Source organism: Carlito syrichta, unplaced genomic scaffold, assembly GCF_000164805.1.
Source record: "Carlito syrichta isolate Samal-C Ts95f unplaced genomic scaffold, Tarsius_syrichta-2.0.1 Scaffold314331, whole genome shotgun sequence".
In the NCBI taxonomy this organism is placed as follows: Eukaryota; Metazoa; Chordata; class Mammalia; order Primates; family Tarsiidae; genus Carlito; species Carlito syrichta.
Window position 1 is genome coordinate 331,931 of NW_007258427.1, and position 22,639 is coordinate 354,569.

Below are 22,639 nucleotides of genomic sequence, written 5' to 3' on the forward strand. Positions count from 1 at the left end.
GCAGCCACTGCACTCCAGTCTGGGCGACAGAGTGAGACTCCAACTCAAAAAAAAAAAAAAATCAATTAGCACATTGAGCAAGGAAGTCTTAATATTGCAATTTTCTTTTGTGTGGAAAATTTTCCTGGGATATGTGGGATCCAACATCATGTTGGTTAAAAGGGGAGGACTTTTAATAGCTAACTTATGTTCCAGGCAACCAAACTTTCATTCTTGAAGTCAAGTTTTCACCGTGTATTTCAAAAGATAAAAATATTCTTGTATTTCGTTTATAACACATTAATTGTGTATGTGTGATTTGTAGATGCCCTTAGGGAATTTTTTTATGCAAAGTAACTTCTAATAAAGGTAGAGTTGCCACAGATCCTTTTGAGTAAGGCAAAAAGAGTATCTTTTATGATCCATCTCTTTATATTATTTTCTATGAAGCAGGAAGGACTGCCTTTGAGTTTAATGTAAAATAAATGCAAAAATAAACATACATACAGACACAGGTTCTCGGAATGCTGTGCTAGTTGGTTAATACGTCTTAATTACATATCAATGAAATTAGTTTGGGATATTGCACTTTACATGTATTTCATTCAGAAGACTGAGTGCCTGGAGAGCTGGATCAGATAATGACTGCAGAGTCAAAAAAAAAAAAAAGGGAGAAGAAGGAGATGCTGACACTCTGGCCATACAGCAAATATTTAAGTTGCGTATATATCTATGGAAATTGCAAATAGCATTAATAATAAGACTGAGTGTGAAGGACAATGAGGTTTTAAATGTACTATACCTCACTGAGTGATGTGAGGGAGTGCATCCATGAGTATATTCACACATGCAAAACACTAGGAGCCTGAAAGCACTGTGTTGTGGACCATCGTACAAAGATAATTAATCTCATGGGTCTGGTTTCCCGAGCTGGATAAAAATGTAGAAAGTGTGGACTTCTGCCGACATATGAACAATCTCTGGTCTCTCCCCTATCTGTTGGAGATGAACATCTATCTCTGATGCTTTCTTCATATTATAACTTACATTTGAATGATAAAACTATGGTTTAAAAAGCTTCCACAACCATTAGCATGTTTTCTCCTACAATCCTGGGAGGAAAGGTACTCTTCCCAAGGAACTTGAACAGAAGACAAAAAAAAACCTCATTAGCTCCAAAGTGAACACTGAGACTCAGAAAGATCAAGGAGTTCACTTAAACACATACAACTTCATGTGGCAAAGCTGAAATTAGAAACCACATTATTTTATATGGTTTCTAATCAAGCACTAGGAATAACATAATATAGTAACCATATTTCCTGTCCTAGACACATTTTCATTAGCATTTTGTAATATCTGATAGTAAGGTATTTTCTTTAGTTATCTTTGAAAGATTTTAATCACTTTCTGTAAGAACACTTCCTTCTCTGGCAGATATACAAACCTGGCAGGAAAAGATACTAGATATGATGCTGTTGTACACATAATGCTCACACCTTGGTTCAAACCCTTATAATTAAGGTTTGGACTACTATGTATAGACTCTATGACTTGGTTTCCTTGCTTCAAGTCTTGCTTTTTTTCCTACTGCATAATTCACAATGCTGCCAGGAGTAGTCTTTCAAAACTGCAAGTAAGATCACCCAACTTCCTGGGCTAACACCCTTTGGTTGTCCCTACCGCTCTAGCAAGAAATCCAGTGTCCCTAGCACGACTTTCTTAAAGAGCTTCCAAACCACCCATCTTTCTATCCTCCTTTCTTACTATGGGCTACATCTCAATTTTTGCCACACAGAAAAAAGATTTAAGTTGCATGTATATCTATGGAAATGGTAAATGTCATTAATAATAAGACTGTGTGGAGGCCCACGAGATTTTAAATGCACTGCGCATCACTGTGTGATGTGAGGGAGTGCATGCATGTGTGCATGCATTCACACATATGAAATGCCAGGAGCCAAAAAGCACTGTGGTATGGGCCGCTATGCTTCAACTGCACTAAATCATTACACCATTTTCAAACTTGTCAAGCTTTTCTATGACTCTGTGACTTTGCTCTTCTCAAAGTACCTTTCCTCTTCGTGTGTGCCTGAAGAATTACATCTCTCTCTCTCCCCTACCACCTCCTCCCTTTCTCTCCCTCTCCCCTTCTCTCCTCTCTCTCTCCCTTCTCTCTCTCTCTCCCTTCTCTTCTCTTCTCTTCTCTTCTCTTCTCTTCTCTTCTCTTCTCTCTCCCTCTTCTCCCCCACATCTCCATCCTCTCCCTCCTCCCTAGCTCCCTCTCTCATGCTACAATAGCAGAGTTGAGTAGTTGCAACAAAAACCATATGGCCTGCAAAACCAAAATATTTGCTATCAGTGGCTTGACAGAATGTTTGCTGACCTCTGGCTAAGATAATCTCTAAGAGAAACTTAAAGTGCTGTTTTGATTATGTAATTTTTAACATAATGGGCTTTTTGAAAAATGCATAGAAACAAGAAAAATATTTAGAATTTACTGCATTTTACGCACCAAATCATTAGTAAGTTGGCATTAATTCTATTAATAAATAGAATTGTTAATTATAGGTGTTTAACTTTTTTGCTACAGTTTGAATCTATGACATTTCAATGATAGGTAGTTCAGATAGTAAAGAACAAAACAGGCAGTTAAATACAGATACACGTTTAATTATGAAAACCACAGAATATATTCTTTACTCAGAAATATTTAAGAGGTATTTGAGTTTTCATAAAATATAAAAGCATATTTGAATATGCTTAAATACACATTTAGATAAAGAATCAATCACATGTCTGGATAAATTCCAGCCATATCAGAAAGTGAATATATTCCTATTGTTTAAAATTAGCTAACCAAATAATAAATATATATTTTATCATGAAGACCAACCTATTTTCTGAAAAATGATTGATAACGTTGTAAAACGACATTATCTTTTCTTCTTTTAATAAGAGGAATATTTCATACTTTGAAATCTCTAATTTCCTTTGAATCACAGTCTTGGATTTATTATTATCAAGTAAATGTATCCCTCAATCAAAGCCTTATTCAGAATGCAAACCTCCTTTGCCCCCATAGAGACTTAATTATATTGGAAGATAGCACATTAGGCATTTCTTTATATTACATTCAGAAATGGAAGGGAGGATTCTAGAAAAACAAGGAAGACAATTCTTATTTTACCTTAGTTTTGTAATAAAGTATCTTTTATCATTTTGTTAAGCCATGTTATTGTTTCTAAAATTAATAACCCTCCCCTGTTGTGTTAGCTACTATAAACATGCTGAATGGTATTCATTCAGTTAAAATAAGTTTAACTTAAATTATTTTTGATAATATTTTAACAGGTCTTCATACCCCTTGAGTTAATGAAAAGGTGCTAGGATGTCATAAAACTGGAATTAGGAATCGTTTCAGAGTTGAACCTAAAACACATATCACTCACTCTAATTACCAATAATATTAAATATATTCCCTAATAAAGAATGTATCCCACGTCATTAAGCTCAAAATGTTTTCCTTAATATAATCATTTAGATAGCCTACCTACACTTTACAAAGTAGAAATGAACAATTTTTCCTCTTTTAAGTACCATATTTCCACCATCATGGGAAAACAGGCAAAATTTCAGAATAAGTGATAATTACCCTTTGATATTCTTGTCTCCATATATTATCACTATATTGTGTGGCACATGTATGTACTAATTATCCTGATACTTCATCTGTTATATAAGAAACATAAAATGATAACAATAACTAAAATGATGATAACAACAATAATATTCCAAAAGCAAACAAAATTCAAACCCAGAAGCATTTCAAGGCGTTACTTTCATGGTGTTAAACACTTACCATATCAAATGTGTCATCAAGACTCAGATAAACATAAATGATAAGTGAGATAATTAGTATATACGTGTGCCACACAATATAGTGATAGTATACAGAGACAAGAATATCAAAGGTAATTGTCACTGATTCTGAAATTTTACCTGTTTTCCCATGATGGTGTAAATATGATACTCAAAAGAGACAAAAGTGTTCAATTCTACTTTTTAAAGTGTATGTAGCCGGGCTTGGTGGCTCAGCCTGTAATCCCGCGCCTTTGGGAGGCTGAGGTGAGTGGATTGCCTGAGCCCGCGGGTTTGAGACCCGCCTGGGCAGCGAGACCTCATCTCTACAATCAATCAAAAAATCAGCCGGGCGTGGTAGCGCGTGCCTGTAATTCCAGCTACTCCGAAGGCTGAGGTGGAAGGATCGCCGGAGCCCAGCAGGTCGAGGTTGTGGTGGCCGGGAGTGGCCATTGCACTCCAGTCTGGGTGACAGAGTGAGACTCCAACTCAAAATAAATAAATAAATAAAAAATAAAGTGTATGTAGGCTATCTAAAGGATCATATTAAGGAAAACATTCTCAATATGAAGCATTTTAATGGAAAATCTCAAAAGTTATGCCAAAAGAATTTCCTTGATAAAAATATCCCCAGATTTATTCAGGTCAAAATAGTATAAAGCAATTATTTTTTGTTATCTAGAGGACGAAACCAATATCATTGGTAATTGTTCAAATTTTCAAAGTCACTACTAATTGTTTATCTGCTTGTTTTATTAATAAGTGAAAGAGGTCTATTAAAGTTTTTCCTTCCAACTGTGAATTTGTCTCTCTTTTAGTTCTCTCATTTCTTGCTTTATATATTTTAACACCGTGTTATTAGGTGCATATAAATTTAGAATTTTATCTTTCTGGTGAATTAAATTTTTAACAATCCTAAATGTCTCTCTTTATCTTTAATGTTTCTTCTTTTAAAACCTACCTTGTATAATATTTACATTGCACTCTACTTCTTCTAGTTATTGTTTGCATGGTATATGTCTTTCCATTCTTTTACTTTCCATCATATGGTGATTATATTTAAGGTATGGCTCTTGTAAGCTACATGATTCTAATTCAGTTTTTTTTTAAATCTTCATTACATTTAATGCAATTAAACATATATTTTAATTTACTACCTAGCATCGCATTTGTTTCTGTTTGTCTCATCTATTTTATATTCTTTTACAGTCTTTTCTTGTTTCTCTTCTCCTGAATTAATTCATATTTTTATTATTCCATTTTCCTCTCCATTAGCTAATTTAATGGTATAAATTTTCACTATTCTTTTAGTAGTTTTCCTAGAGATTATAACACACATCTTTGATTTATGGTAGTTTAATACAGGTTATTAATTTTACCAGTTTCCAGGCAATGTTAGGGCCTTAGAACATCAAGAACACTCAGTTATATTTGTCATCTTGCCCCTTTCTTTGATATTGTTATGTATTGTAATTCTGCAATATACTTAAATCTCAAAGAGAATAGTGTTGTTTTGTTCAGATGATATTAATATATACTTGCCCACATATTTTCACTTGCTATTATTCTTCATTCCTACCTGCAATTCTCTGTTTCCATTTGTGATTTATTTTTTCTTCCTCCTGAAGACTTTCTTTTGTATCCCAATTAATGAGGGTCTGATAAAGAAAAGCTTTTTCAGTTTTGTTTGCTGTAAATGTCTTTATATTACTATCATTCCTAAAAGAGTTTCAGTGAGTCTAGGCATTAGATGGGCAGATATTTTTTCAGCACTTTAGAGCTAGCCATCCCATTATTTTCCAGCTTCTATCATTATGTTGAGAAGTCATCTGTCAGTCTTATCTTGGCTTCTTTAAAGGTAATGTGACCTTTTATTCCCCTCTGGAAGCTATTGATATTTTCTCTTTACCTTTAGTTTTTAACAATCTAACTAAGAGGTAGTCTTATTTGTATTTATTCCAGTTTCGATTCATTAGTACTTAAATCTGTGACTTGGATGTCTTCTACCAGTTATAAAAAATTCTCAGACACTTATGTCCTTCATACATTGCTTCTGACCTATTCCCATTCTCTTCCTCTGTTGGGATTTCAGTTACATCTATCTTAGACATCTTCGTCATATCTCATATGTATTTTATTATCTTTTCTGAATTTTTAGTTCTTTTTTATCTTCACACTCCAGCCTGGATAGTTTCTAATAATCTATTCACAGTAACTAATGTTTTCTTTTTGTAATGCTTCCAATCTACTATTCAAGTTATCATTATATTCTTAAATTTTATTACTGCACTTTTCATTTGGTTTTTAAATAAGGTCCATTTCCTGGGTGCAGTTTTCATTTTGTCATTTTTTTCAACATATTGATGACTACTTGTTTTAAAATGTGTGTTTGATAACCCAAATAAATGGTTCATCTTCCTTTTTCTCTTGGTTTTATTTCTTGGTATGCCTTAGTAATTTTGATTAAATGCTAAGCACTTTGTATTAATAATTTTAGAGGCTCTGGATGATATCAACTTACTCCACAGAGCTTTTATTTTATCTTCCAGAAAATTACCTGAATCTAATAAGGAGTCAAGTATGGGTTGCAGTTTTTATAAAGCTTGGTCTATGCCTGGTTCACCCTCACTCTTAGGATACAATTATTTAGGGATTCCTATGGAGCCTGGTGAATACTGTACTTCAATATTTATTTCCTCAGAACCATAAGACTGCTAAATATTCCACTCTGTTTTCCAGGAATTTTCTGCTTAGCTTCTTACTCTCTTTTCCTGTGTAGCTTTTGATTTCAAAATCATGAAGTGTCTGATTCACTTCTTTGTGTCACTCTTCTCTCCAGGATTTTAACCCCTCAGGTCCTAAATGACATTGGCAGTGACAACATGCTCCTATGGCATAATTCTTATTGGACAGCTTCTCCTCCCAAGTTCTAGACACATTATCCCTTCCATTTGCCCATTCAGGGCTTGAGATAGTAATGGCTTTCCACCATTACTGGTCTCAGGATGCTTCACCCCCTGTTGTTGGTGACTTTGTGTTCACATCTCTTAAATGGTGTCTTCATTAAAATATCATCATTTAAACTCATTAAGCATGCTATCATTTGCCTTTCAGTGTTCTGACTACTATAGTATTAAGCCCCCTGAAAAGGTAAGAACTGATATTCTGAGGTACTGATTTCTTAAAAGACTGGTAATCTTATGCAAAATTTGTGCTTTAAAGTGTACTGAAAAGTTTTGTTATCCTTCATTCTAATTCTTGGGATATGCAAGTAAAGGGGCTATTTATATGAAATAAATAAAAGAGAAATTTTATATACATTGTTCATTGCTTGTGCTAGGCTATGAAGTCTAAACATTGGCTTGAATAAAGTATCTCATTCCTCTCTACTTATCTTCTTTTGATAAATATATAAAACAGTTTACAGAGCCCTTCTCATCAACATCTTAACTGGTCATCAATTACATATTATAAATAAAATAAAAAATGTATTGAGCATATTATTTCATCAAGGGCAGTGCCTACAACCCAAAATAAAGTCACTCAAAAAATGTTACAGAATGTCACACTCTAATTTCCCCAGATAGAAATCTTGATGTCAATCCAAACTCCTTGCAATGTGATACTTACTGATGAAGTTAATTCCCCATTTGAAAACATTTATACTACCCTTGAGTTAAATTTCACTATTCTTTCCATCACACTATATTGCTTTTTAAATTAGCAAATATGACCTGCTATGTGAGAAATTGCAATCTAGAATACCATACAGTAATCATACAAGTCAGAATATGATTTAAATTATTAGGTTTATACTACACCAAGAAAAGAGACCAGGGAAAGTCAACTGAGAATAAAATGGCATCTGAATATCCATAAATGTGAATGGAAGTCATTTCTACCTGAAAACAGCATGAGCACATATCATGACCAAAGTCAGTAAGAAATTTCAGTGGCAAAGCTCAGATTTAAAGAGAACTAATAATCATATTTCCAGCCATTTGACAAGTCCTTTGAGCCCTACTTCCTCTCATTTGATCTAATACTTCATAGCACATTTTTGCTAGAGAAATGAACTTTTACACATAGACTGCCTCAGGTTAGTTCTCGGCTATTAAATCTTTGGAAGAGGACTGAGCATGAAAAGGTGCCCAGGATTAGCAGAGTAAAGTTCTGAAGTTCCATTGTTTCTGAGTCCTTGCTCTTGTGATACAAGTATGTCTCTTTTCCATCAAAGAGAGTTGTTGGTGGAAAGGAAAAGTAAGTATGATAAGATGAGAGAAATGAGTTCCATGGGGCTTAAATCATCCATTTGGGCCATAAGGTGAAAAGGCTGTACAATGGGGTTCTTCCCTGGTACCAATTATAGAAAAACTTTGTGAGATGTGAAGTCCTCTGGGGGATCAGAAGCATCAGTGATCTCCATTGCATTTCTCACCTCTGAGCAGTTTCATAAATATAGACAACCGTTTAGTTCTAGATGAGGCACTTGAATGTCACAGGACACACACATCTGAGCAATGATGGCACTAGGGTTTCTTGAGAAGAGGTGGATCCCTGATTGAGACACTAATTGCTATCTTGGTGACAGAGCTGATCAGAGCAAACTAAAAACAGGCTTAACGTCAATGCTGTCCCCTTTTTCCAGCTGAAAAACTCAGGCTTAATGAGGTGGGGGTGGGGCTTACCCCAAGCCATACAATTAATTATATTAGCTAATATTAATTAAACACTCTGCTTATAAACTTATATCTCACTTAATCTTCATAATAATCTCTTGTAGTAGGTACTATTTTAGTAACCAAGAGGCGGCTTACTGGTTCAAATTCTGGTTCCACCACTTATAACCATAGGCAAGTTACTTAGCTAATCTGTGACTAAGTTTCCTCATTTTAAAATGAAAATAATAATATCAGCAATAATAACAATAATCGAATTAATAATAAGCCATCAAGCGATTTAACACATTAATTTCATCCAGTAGAAACACGTTTCTAAGTGCATGTTAGACACTATTTCACCGGTCTGGCATTTCTATCATTTCTTTGCCCAGGGAAATACCTTCCAGGAGAGGAGGAAAGGAGATTTTCTCCAATACTTCTAACATTGGGGAAAGGAAGGGGATGGGGGAAGGTTTTTCCCGTACAATACCCAATGTCCTGCTGAATTTTGAGTGCCATGAGCCATCCAGAAAATGTTTGTATGTCACCTTTGTGATTGGTAAAGTGGTGGAAATAATATTATCTCAAATGACAAAGGGGCTAGCAGGCTCGGTGGCTCAGCCTGTAATCCCGCGCTTTGGGAGACCGAGGTGAGTGGATTGCCTGAGCCTGCAGGTTCGAGACCTGCCTGGGCAACTTGGCGAGACCTCATCTTTACTATAAATCAAAAAAATCAGCCGGTCGCGATAGCGCGCGCCTGTAGTTGCAGCTACTTGGAAGGCTGAGGCGGAAGGATCACCGGAGCCCAGCAGGTCGAGGCTGCGGTGGCCGGGAGCGGCCACTGCACCCCAGTCTGGGTGACAGAGTGAGACTCCAACTTAAAAAAAAAAAAAAAAGAAATGACAAAGGGGCATAGATTTTGGAAGCAGTCAGTTAAATAAGACAGCTGTGTTGTAGACTCATAAATTCCTGCTCACAGCCCTGCCCTCAGGCACTCCCTTGACCCTCGGCATCCCTTGGAGGACATGAAAACAGCAGCCTACAGCCCCAGGTCCTTGTTCCTGACAGATTTCATTCCATTCCCAATCATCGCAGTGAAGGCTTCCAGCTTTCCTCCACATGCACTGCATGTCCATCAGCACCACAGCATGCATCTGGGTATGAGCCATTGCAAAGAGATTGTGAACAGGTCATATTTTAATTTTTCTTTCCATACCGACAAATGACACGGGACTCCTTTGGGTGTCCATTTGACACCCTCATGAATACAAAATGAATTTATTATGATTAGTGCTTTCACCTAGAATACGACATTAATTCATAATGATTGATGGGCTACTTAAAATAAAGTAGTAACCTTTTCCTAAGGTGGCTAGGTGACCCCCATATCCACTTCATTAGAAATATTCCCTGAACTGTATTTATGTAAATGAAAAAAGTACCATAAGGCTTTTATTCCTTACAGTCAAGAATAACTCTCAATGTAACTATATCTTATGCAAACTCCAAAACAATTTTGTTTCATTCCAGAGTGTTTGACAATGTCTTATTTCCCCTTTTGAAAAATATTCACAAATTACCTTTAAAATACATAATGATCAAATTTAAATCACATTAAGAAAAGCTATTTACACCCTTTGTGTTGTCAAAAACTATTGTTTAATTCCATCTTGGATAAATCGATGGTGAGTCCTGCTCACATGATCAAAATGATGTTTTCATTGATGTGTGTTTAATATATTTATGAAAAAATAAAATCTCGGGTTATTTATATGGACTCAGTCATTCCTTTGTTCAAAAATATATGAGCAAAGTGAATCTCTACACCCTAGGTTCATGCTGTTGATTGGTGTTTAGAAACTGCTGACTCAGTAAGGGCAAGAGTTTAAATGTTTAAAAAAGATAAACACAGAAAACCAACTGGGAAGCTGCATGCCATTCATTGGTTTCTCACTGCTTTTCTACTGGTTTTTCTGAATGTGGTACTTCTCACAGCCTGGCTATTTGTCTACTCATATTGTTAAAAACATGCATCTTGCTTTCTGGCATTATTTGAGCTAATAAACAAACTGAAGGTTTCATGAAAAGCAAAATAAACAAGTCATGATGCACTGAAACAAGAACAATGTGAAGCACAAACTAGCAACAAAAATAAAAAGAACTGACTTGATTGAATTGTATTCAGTCTAAAAGCATACATAATTATATCATAAATAACACCGACTATCCACTTCTTACTGGGGGTGTAGACTCAGATTTTATAACTTAGCTGGAGAGGTGTAGACTGCGGAAATTAACAAAAGAAATGTGTCAATTTGCTCACCTCATGCTGGGGAAATCACATTGTTCCTTAGCAAAGCTGTGTGCTAAGAGCTGGAATCTTAGCCACTCCATCTACTCTGTCTTTGACAGGGTTTGACCTTGCGTAGACCATTCAACATCATCTTTGTGCCTCAGTTTCTTTTCATTTAAGACAGTAATATGTTTCATTCCACAGGGTTGTGCTGAGTGGCAAATCAGATATGACATTTTACATGGAAGTGTTTCCAAAAACACAAAGCATGGAACAAAATAAAACATTATGAAATGCTATTTAAACCCTTATCATTGTATAGCATAGGAATCTCACATGCCAGAAAGTAATGGTCATTCATTCAAGCAAACTATTTATTTAGAGATTTCCATGTGTACTGGAAGGGGTGCAAAAATAAAATGGGTCTTGTCTAGAAGAAAAGTGAAGATGTCCACATAAATATACTATATAAAGGGTAGGCAGTGGGAAGTAGCAGAGAAGAGTGAAAATAGATAACTGTCTTTGACAGTTCAAAGGAGAACCAGAAAGGCTTGTGGGGAAAAGTTAACAGGCCTTAAAGGATGATAGGATTTAGACTAGGAAGAGATAGGGAAGTAAGTATTATAAGTGAAAAAACAGTGTGAAAATAGGTAAAACTGGGATTCCCCAGCGTGGGAAAACGTCAAAAGGTTCCATTTAGCTCTATATTATCATGGAGGAGGGAGATAAGGAAGAAATATTCATTAGTGAGTATTTATTGAGAATCTGCTATGTACCAAGTACTTTTCAACATGCTGGGGGAAAAAAAATGACCAAAACAGACCAAATCACTGTCCTTGCAGGGTCTGCATTCTAGTGGTAATAAATGTACACCATAAAATGTCTCTACCCCATGATCTCTTTCTACAATCCCCTTCTCCATAGTATTTTCCTTCCTCCCAGAAAAGCCAAAGCAAACACACACACACACACACGCGCATACACACACACACACACACACACACACACACACACACACACACACACACACACAATTTATATAGACACTAAATTTTAGAGTAATATCATTAATGTTGGCCAAGAGGCAGAACTCTGCATTTGAAGAACCAAAGCATCTTTCAAAAGTTGATGAGAAATAATAAAGGATGGTTCCAGAAAGTAGAAAGAATTTCCCCCAGAGGTTTTCAACATTGAATGCACATTAGAATTATCTGGGGAGCTTTAAAAAAATACTCATGTCTGAACATCAACTCCAGAGCAATTAAACCAGAATCTCTGGAGGTCAGATCCAGACATCATTATTTATTTTTAAAGTTCCTGGGTATCTCAAGTGTATACGTATATGAAAAACCATTGAACCATTGAAGTAATCAATACTCCAAAAGACTCATTTTTTTTTTCAGCTTTACTTTTCAGTTTAAATAAATGGATAGATAATTTGCATTAACCCCACATCCTTTGTCATAAGTCAGTCAGCAAATCATACCATTTTGGAAATGGAAAAGGTATCTGATCTCGACAAAGGTGAGAGTAAGCCTGACGAAGTCAAACTGATAGTCATAAGGAGAATTATTTGGAGATGGCATTGACGCTAAAGGGGGAGAAACTGAAATGCAAATATCGTTTCTTAGATTGGAGTCTTGGCTTCACAGCTGACTTTGTGATTTTCTCATCTATTTGAACATTGATTTTCTCATTTGTAAAACTGAAAAATCATTACTTCTCCCCCTCCTATCTTACAGGACTCTGCTGAGGATCACTGGAGACAGTATCAGTGAAAATGTATCGTAAACTTAAAAGCTCTAGCACAAGTTTAGGGGATTATCTCCTAACAGCTGAAGCAACATCAGTAAACAAAATTTAGCCCTGTGAGACAACGTGTAAAGCAGGGTTGGTATCATGCATTTAGGTGGGGTAAGTAAAACCAACCCTATTAGATATCTACTCACTAAAAAAGTCATTTTTTTCTGTGTAGAATATTAGTATTATATTCTTTACCATCCAAGATTCCTCTATGAAGCTCTACTGGAAATTCTGACTAATAATGGCAGGAAACCAAAACTAACTAATCAGCTATTTACAATCCGCATCAGCTTATGCTAACGCAGTTTAAAAACAAATAAGGTAAAGGAGGAAAGGGAACATGGAGGAGAGAAAGCCTTAACAATTCATGAAGAAAGCAGTAAATCTCACTGACAGAAGATAAACTTCTTGGGCACCAAGGCAATGAAAATGGTGTTGATCTATGTGTCCGCAGATGTGGCTCCAGGGTGTAATCTGTCCAGCTGCTCAATATCAGGACAGCCACGTGGGCACCACCTCAGGGAAGATAAACATGAAACCTCTTAGTCAGGGAGATAAACACAATTGCTGCTGCTAGTTCTTACATGGAAAACCTGCTGATTGTCTCTGTTAGAGGGAGGAAGTGCTACTGAAATATTGTGAGGCATCGGGAGTGAAAGACCTGCCTACAAATCTAGGGAGTGATGGTGATACAGAAAGTCATGAGCTTGGCTGGTACCAATTCTTTCAAGGTGAGTGAAGGTATGTCATTGGATTTCCCCAGGTTTAGAAGATGCAGTACAAACGGGAACCTTGTGTTATACAATAGGCAAAATATTATGTGTAAGATATACAAGCTGCCCTTAAAAGTCAGGGAAGGTCAGAAGTATAAAAGTCTGGGAGGGGGGAATGGATTGGCATCTCAGTCAGTGGATCAATACCCCTACTCCATTAGAACCCATGAAAATCAACATACCTTTCAAGTGCAAGGCCAATTCTTATACCAGCGGACAGGAGATAGGAAATAAAACTATCTCCTGAAGAGAATGTAGAAGAAAACATTTAAAAATAAACTCTTGGGCTTCCTCAGATATTTCAGTCAAACAATCTGCTGAATTCAAGCAGTAACCTGGATGATTCAGGGAAAATCTATGCCCTGCTTTTATCTATCAAAACCTATACATTGCTATTCATTATGTGCATATTTATTCAGCAATTACAACACATAGGCACAATCGTGGGTGCCATGAGGAAGAAAAACAAGGATCAGACACAGAATCAACAGAACCTGCAATGTACTATGATGATACCAAATAAAAGGCCGCAACGCACAGTAGAAAATATGTACCCTAAGAAAAAAGGTGTTATCAACAATGAAGAGAGGGAGGGAGGTTTCTTCTAAAATGCTTGCCCAAGAAAGACTAAATGTTGCTTTGATTTTCCAGTTGTCAGTTTTGACTTGGTCTAAAATTGATTCTTCTTAAAATCGCCTTGAATATCTCTCAGTGGAATAAACAATCTTGGGTTACTTCTCAAGAAACTTGATTTTCTTCCTGTAGCTTCAAAAGGAACCCAACCCTGAGACTAAAGATCTAGAATTGCGTCCAGACTCTGAGAGAAGCCTGGGTTATTTCTGAGCTTGTGTATTCCCAGAGGTGGTATTTATTCCAGGAGTCCAAAGATGAGCTACCCAGTTAATGGGTATCTTGACATTATATGAGAAAAAAAAGCTTTGTGCAGGTACCTTTGTGGTTTTTTCAAGCTATTCTGAGGCATTCTTATTATCTGGAGGGCAGTATGTATCAGATCAGCCTGGGGAGAGGTGTAGTCAAGTTATGGGTGGGTTCTCCATGACCTAGATTGAAATGGAATCAGCACAGTGAACAAATAACAAATCAAGTTTTCCCTCAATGAAAATGAAAAAAAAAAAAAAAATCTTGGTTTAGTACTGAAAAGATTTTTTTGGTCAAGCTTGCGCTTTCACCTTTTCCTAAAGAATATATGTGTTGAAATAGAAAATATCATTCTCAAATCATATAATATGTATGTGTTGAAACAATATTAGTGTCCTCAGATCACATGACATTCAGACAGACTACTGGGTCTAAATAAAAATTGTGAAAGCCATTGAATTCAAGAACATAATCTTAGTCTTTGTGTAACAGTGTTGGCAACCATTTACCAGTGAATTTTTTAGTTCTATAAAGTGGGTGTTGAGTATACTCAAAGCATGCATTAATAATCTTTACTGGAACAGAATGAAGAGAAGAAAGGAAGCTAAAAACTTTCTGTTTGGTATAATTGTAGTTTAACACACTTTATTATACCCCTGGATTGGCTTATACACAGCATAAGAAACCCATCAATTTCAGTGAACAAAAAAGAAAATACCTAAAACCAGCTATTTATGTTGTATGTAGATAATCACTGCTTGACTGGCTGAATTTTTTTATGCTCCAACCAGCTGTTCTAGCATTTTGTAGACGAAACTTGAATAATTCCATCTACTTTCTATCAGTCCTAAATTAAAGTGACAATGTGTTTGTGTTTAGTAACACTTTCTAAAGTTGATAACTTTGTAAACAATTAGATGATTGGCCCAGCTTCCTAAAATATAGACATTTCTCATAGATGGGTTGTTCCGAAAAATAGCAGTTATCTCATTTCTAAAGGGCACTGCAGAGACCACAGAACTAAACTGGCCACCTCTTCCTTGGTTTTTAGGATGCACTCTTCAATATATCACTTAAATAGTACATACATTTATTTTAAATGGCTTACCTCTAGGTAGGTGCCTAGCAAGAAAAATGGAAATGTCCACTCCAAAGTTATCAAAAATTTCCTGATAGCAATTTTTTATTTAATTAAAAAAAGAGAGAGAGAAAATCAAATCGTGTCACAGGCAGGTGGAAGGACACCGCAGGCAGGACTGTGTTTTCCAATGGCATCCGGCAAGATAATGAGTCCATGTCTATGGAAATTGATTCATTAATATTTCATCGAGGCAGCTTCAGAGCAATTCAAGAACCAGCTCCCAGGAATTCAATCAGTAAATTCAATGAATTGTTGAGCTTAAAATACCAGGGGGGCAAAAATATACACAGATTTGGCATGTGTGCATATTTATACATACTGATGTGACACGAAGATGCACATGAATATAGGTACATACATTAAAATACAGCACATGTAAGAGAATGGCATTTCTAGGCTCCAACTCAGTCTCACCTGCCTTTTCTTCACCTCATTCTTAACTTAGGAAGAATTTCCAAATAAAACAAAAATTGCTCTACTTAACAATGTCCTTCTGCCCAGCACTTGCCTTGGAAAACAGGCTGACCAAAAAGTAAGCCACAACTTGGTCACGGCTGATCGCATATTTATCAAATAGAGTCCCTTCAATTAATAGAATATAAAAATGGCTCCCAAGGATCCATGCTGAGACTGGAAAAAAGAGGGGATCAAATGCTTAATGAAGGAAAGGCTGCGAGTTTGGGGCGGAACAGCCAATTTACCCATGTGATAAGCACATCGAGAAGGGCCAGTTAGGGAAAGAGTTTCAAATTATGATGTCGGCTAAGTAATTGGTCTTTGTGTGTCCCTAAACACCAACCTATAAATAATTTTATTTTCATTTTGGATCAATGTCTTCTAGCCCTTGTCTAACTAACCTGTATTGATGTCTTTTTAATTAAACCATGCGTGATATGCTCGCTTGGCAGTGGGGCATACTGAGTGTGCATGCTAGGAATTCCAGATAAGGTAATTATGCTATTTGTCACTGTCATGATTAATGTGTGACAGCTGTTATGACAGCTGTGCCACTGTTTTGTCACAATACTCTGTTCATCCATAACAAAATTAGCTGTCGTACTCAAAGGTACACACTTGCTGCTATTTCTTTCTGAAGTCAACAATGAGAAAATCGAGAGGGAATATTACATGAACTCCGTGACAAACAAGAAAAACGACATCTTTATTTTTTTTCTGTCTTTAAATGATGATATAACCTGCCTGCATTGGAAATGCAGATAGCTCACCTCTAGCAAACAAGCTGTCACAAGAAGCCAATCCACCACTAATCTAGCTAACAAGGTCTCAGTATGAGAGGGGTTTGCTTCATAATTTGAATCTGCCTTGTCAGGCAAGCCTTTTAGATGTTACCCAAATTAGCACTGGCTGGAACTGTTTCTGCCTGTCAAGGTGGGAACCTGCAAATGCAGAGTTATAATAGGAAGTAGGAGATTGACTCTCCCTTTCCTTTGGGCGTCAGTCAAGTGGAGCAAAATAGGCGGCTCTTTCTCTCTCTCTCTTAAGACAGCCATCCCTCCCTCCTTCAATACCCCTGCATCCTTAACTGGGGTAGCGACTTTCAGGAGCTGACTCCAAATAGAGATGTAAATTGTCACATGAAGGCAGTTATTAATGTTAACCAATATTGTTTCTTACAGAGCCCTAAAACTGGACTATAAAACCACAGAAGACACTGATGTGAAGAGACAGATGGCTACAATAATAGCATCATTATTCTATAGCTTTGGGTGAAGTGGATACTGCATATGTTCCATAAATTTAAAAGAAAAAAAAAAAAGCTCACATAGATGTCTATTCATAATGAAAAAGAAACATTGTAGCATCAGACACCGTGAGTGCCATAGAAAGAAAATATGTCATGTCAGATATGCATGTCTAAGTGAACATATTTTACCTCTTAAAAATTAAAGACAACAGCTGCCGCTATTATTATTTTGCAACAAATGATTAGTTTGATATACTGACAATACATTTAAATTTGCCAATAACTTAATCAGCAAATATAATGTGTACTTTTAATAAGGATAATGTTTAAATCAGTCCCATCTGCACTGTATCTCCCAGACTTCCTCTCCAAAAACAATCCTGGAACAGGAAAGTGAATTATTTCAAACAATTATAATGATTACAAAGGAACTGTTACCACCTGCCACTGACTCTTGGCAGTCATCAGTCATGAAGGATTTAATCAGAATATTTATCAACAATGACCAAAACGCCTTTTGATTTGTCCAAAATACCTCCAAGCAAAGAGCAAAGACTTTGCAAATTCAGACAATCAAGACACTGAAAAAGCTGGGGCTCTGTTGAATAGATTTCAAATCAGGACAACCAGCAATCGGGCTTTATTTAATTGCTCTAATTTGGTTTTCTCAGTTTGTGACAGGTAGGAGTGCCCTGGGTGATTACTTCTACTTTTGATGAGTATCTTCTTTCTATTTCAGGCAAAAGGGACAAGAACATTTGTTGCCACTTATTATTGCCAAACATATCGCGCTTAGCTATTAGATCACATGCAGGTTTCAAATGAAGGAAGAGGCGGCTGTTTCCATGTGCTGAATGTTTCTATATTATTGGCATTTAGAGGAAGCATCTTTGTTAAGTGTTTCCATCTGAGAACTTTGCCTGTTGAAAACTTACTCATCTCCAAAGTCCACCTCCAATGCCATCTATTTCAGAAAGCCTCCAGTGAAATTGTGCCATTGTATGTTCTTACCCTTCCTGTTCTCTGAACTCCCACACTTCCTGCTGGTTTGTTTTCCTGAACCAATTGCATTTGCCTTTAGATCATGGTCCCGTGCTTTTCTTACTCTTGGGCTCCCAGAGAGCAGGAAACACTTTACTGAATCTTTAATTCCCCACAGAATCTAGAATACTGCCTCATTCACAGTGGGCCCTTTTTGTTCTTATATATGAAGTAAATCACCTGATGCATAATTGAATGTTGAGAAGAGCATTTGTGTATTGCAGTATTTGTATTCAAGTTAAACTTAGAAATTCAGGAGCTACTTAATGGGTGTAACTTTTTTTAAGTGAACATGAAATATTGAAACAGACAAAGCTCCCAAGTGATAACAATCAGACAACTTTTAACATCCACTGCTATACCCAGGAGGGATGTCAGATAAGGCCACATCGGAAATAACCATATGTAAAAAGGCTGCTAATTAAAGAAGGTGTTCCAACAGGAGAGATAAGATATTCTTGTCTAAAGCCAGAGAGGTCTATAGAAGGCTTTTCCAAAGAGTTGAAAAGGCATCTATAGATACAAGTAGTACAAAACAGAATGCAATTTTTGCAGCTTTGTGGGAGACAATTTTTGCAGGAGGCAGTTACACCGAAGGATAATTGCACTTGCAGCATTCCACAGGTCTATGAAATTAGCAATTAAACACAGAAATAGCTAGAGTAATAGAAATACAGTAGTCCTCACAACACCATTGATCGGTTTTTGGAAAATGTGACTTCAGGAGAAAGGTCATATAATGAAACCAGTTTTACCACAGGTTAATTGATATCAACAATTGGGTCACAAAACACCACCAAACTTCTAAATAAAAACCAAAACACTTCTAATATTAAGCATTGAAATAAATGTAAGACATACTTTCATTTAAGAGAGATTTATAAAAACAAGGTAATTATTTACCCACCTAGGTTGGCTCAGGGTCTCAGATGGCCAGGGCCTCGCCTGACAGCACAGAGCTGGACAGAAGTCACCCCATCGCAGGCCACACTCACCTGCACCCACACTCACTCACCCTGGGACTTGCAGACATGCCAATTCACCTAATGAGGACATATTTGCAATGTGGGAGGAAACCATAGGACACAGAGAAAACCCACGCAGACATGAGGAGAACCTGTAAACTCCGCATAGACAGTGCCCCTGCCAGAAATCAATTTTTTTTTTAACTCATCAACATTATGACAAAATGATGTTATTGGAGGACCTGCCGTAGAGCGGATAGGCTGTGTGGAGTGATGGCGGACCAAAATGTAGAATTCTGCAGTGAGAAGACAAACTCTAGTCCTAAGAACCTGAATACCAGGATGAGATGAGGGTGGGGAGGTTCAAATATGACACACGGAAGATCCAACTTAGAACTGTCAGCCTCTACAGATATCTCCCTAGTGAAAGAGCATGGATATGTACCAGAACCCACTATGCTTGAACTTAATTTATAATTTTGTTTGCTAGCTTTTAGTTAACTCTTTAGTAAACTGAACATTCTATCTTATTCTGTGGGCTCAGTACCTTTAAAGATATAACATAATCATTATTATTTAAAGTTACATCTTAGCTGGTATTATTAATGAGAAGACACCAAATCAGTGAACTGAATTGATAGTTTCTGGGACCTTGAAAGGTGATATCATTAAGCTGCTGAACCATACCCTTTCCTCTCATATATACTAGCCCCTGCACTTGTTAATTTGATGGGTTCCTTACTGATCCAAGGACAGAAAAGGATTTTTGAATGGCATTATCTATCTGTTTTCTCAGATTCCATTTCTAAGTTGCAGACAGGAGACTTCAATGATCAGTTAACCTAATTAAACACTTGAAAACTTTGCTAATGCTACCAAAACTCACATACCACTTATTTATCCTCATCCTCAACAAAAAAAGATCATCAGCAAATCAGTATCCTATATGAGAGCCTTTTCAGAATGCTTTGTTAAGATCAGGTAGAGTCTTGCTGACAGTATAGAATTAGTTAAATGTGTAAAGTTTCTTTAAAAGGCAAAGACTAGCCAGGCTCGGTGGCTCAGCCTGTAATCCCGCGCCTTTGGGAGGCTGAGGTGAGTGGATTGCCTGAGCCCGCGGGTTCGAGACCCGCCTGGGCGGCGAGACCTCATCTCAACAATCAATCAAAAAATCAGCCGGGCGTGGTAGTGCATGCCTGTAATTCCAGCTACTTGGAAGGCTGAGGTGGAAGGAGCGCCGGAGCCCAGCAGGTCGAGGCTGCGGTGGCCGGAAGCAGTCACTGCACTCCAGTCTGGGTGACAGAGTGAGACTCCAACTCAAAAAAAAAAAGGCAAAGACTAAAGAAACTAGGCATGTGACCCTGTCACCTGACTTGCGATGTGCTGCTATTCTGTCCCTCAAATAATAAAATGGCTCTCTAAAACCACCCTTTTAATAGATGCCAAGCTGACCTTTTTAATACTTCGAATAAATCCGTTAGTTCTGAGGACCATACTTCCAATGAGAGTATTCTCTTCTCACTCTCAGAACAATAATATGTGCAGTCCTTCACTTAGCCCAGTGGCTCTCAAACTAAACTGCACATTGGAATTACCTTGGGAACTTTAAAAAATATGGATGGCTAGGTCACTCCCTCAAATATTTCATTTTAACTGGTCTGGGCACTGAGATTTCTAGAAGCTTTACAGGAAATTCTAACACAAAACGAAGAATGAAAACCATTGTTCTAGCTGAATGCTCCTTTACTATTAATGTGAATATAAATTACCCAATCATTTTTTTAAAGTACATATTTTGATTCAGTGAGTCTAGGGTGGGGGCTGAGACTCTGTGTTTCCAACAAGCATCTAGGTGATGCTGATGTTTCAGGTCTATAGACCACACTACAGTAGCAAGGATCTGGATGATTCTCATGTCCACAAGGCACCCTCGGCATTGTTGACCCTATCTAGGGTTGATGGTGATGATTAAGTGAAAAGATTTGCATTTGTGATAAGAGTCTAACAATCTTTTCAAATCATACCTCAACTAAATTTGAGGACCCATAGGAACAGACATGAATAGGGTAAGAACATTAATTAGGGGGAATATACCTTAAAAACGATGATTCATAGAGGTGCACTTAGAGTCATCTTACAGTCTCCTCATCAGAGATGATTTGCTTTTAAAATGAGTTTTTATTTCCTTTTTAGAATTCATTGAGAAACACAGGCTCTTGGGGTAACCCTTCGGGTCCACTCCCACTGTGGGAGCATTTCTGTCCTCTCAATAAATCCTGCTTTCTCACTAAAGAAATAAATAAATGTAGAAAAGGAAAAAAACAAGAAACACGGGACATTTGACTCTTTATTATTTTACTTGATTCCAAGGATGTCCATGTTTGTAGTATCATGTGACAAGTTTGTTGTATTGCAGAGCAGAAAAAGCAACCCAATGATGTTCTGGTATGGATTCTTGGGTCAATCCCATGGGGAAGTTAGGGTCCCTCCAAACAAATATAGTACTACTTTGAAATAAGACATTCTCCATTTGGTCTTCAGATTTCTCTAAATTAGTCAAAGTTTATAGGGCTTAAATACGAAGATGGCTGTACAACTAAACTTCAGAAAAGTGCTCAATGGTAAATTCTGGTGTGGCCCCTGTTTAAGTTTCAGAATTAAGAGAATTTTGAAGAGATGAGATTGTAACCAATGTAAGTTTTTTCTTTTTCTTTTTTTTTTCCACAAGGGGATGAAGGGGTACATAGAGAAACATACTCATCTAGTCACTGCTTCATTTTTAAAAAGGAGCTTCTATCATGTTTTAATATCAGCCCATGCTAGCATTATTCTTCATCTAGAACCGGGTCAGGCAAATTAAGCCCCAGGGGTCAAAGCCAGTACACAGTCTGCTTTTGTTCAGCCCAGAAATTGAAAATGGATTTTGCAGTTTTAAGTAGTTGGGGAGGGGAAAAATAAAAACAAGAATAATATTTTATGACATCAGAAAGTGAAAACTCAAATTTTGGTGTCTATAAAGATTTATTGGAACGTAGCCATGTTCATTCATTTAAGTGCTGTTTAAGGCTGCTTTGGGGTTACAACAGCAGAGTGAAGTATTTGAGACAGACTATATGGCCTACAGAGTCTACAATATGTATCTGGTCTCTTACAGGAAAAGTTTGCTAGCCCCTGCTCTATAGATATGCTCATTTTCCTTTCATTCATTTTTCCTTGAAATTGGAAATGTACCCTACTTTGCAGATTAGACTAGGTTCTCAAGATTTGACCCCTCCCATCTCTGCATGCACAACCAAGTATGCACACACATGCGCTCTATTTTTGTCTCCTTTGCTTTTTCACTCCTGCTCCGACAACTAGGAAGTCTGAGCAGCATCTGCTTCAGAACCAATTCTATTGCCTTTTCCTGGCCAGGAGGATGGAGTTCTGTATTAAAAAAAAAAAAGGGGGGGAACTGAAGCTTGAAAGCAGAGAGAATCACCTTTCCCTGTTGCAGGCTGCTTATTCTGGCCCACCTCCTAGAAGTCAGGATCTCTGA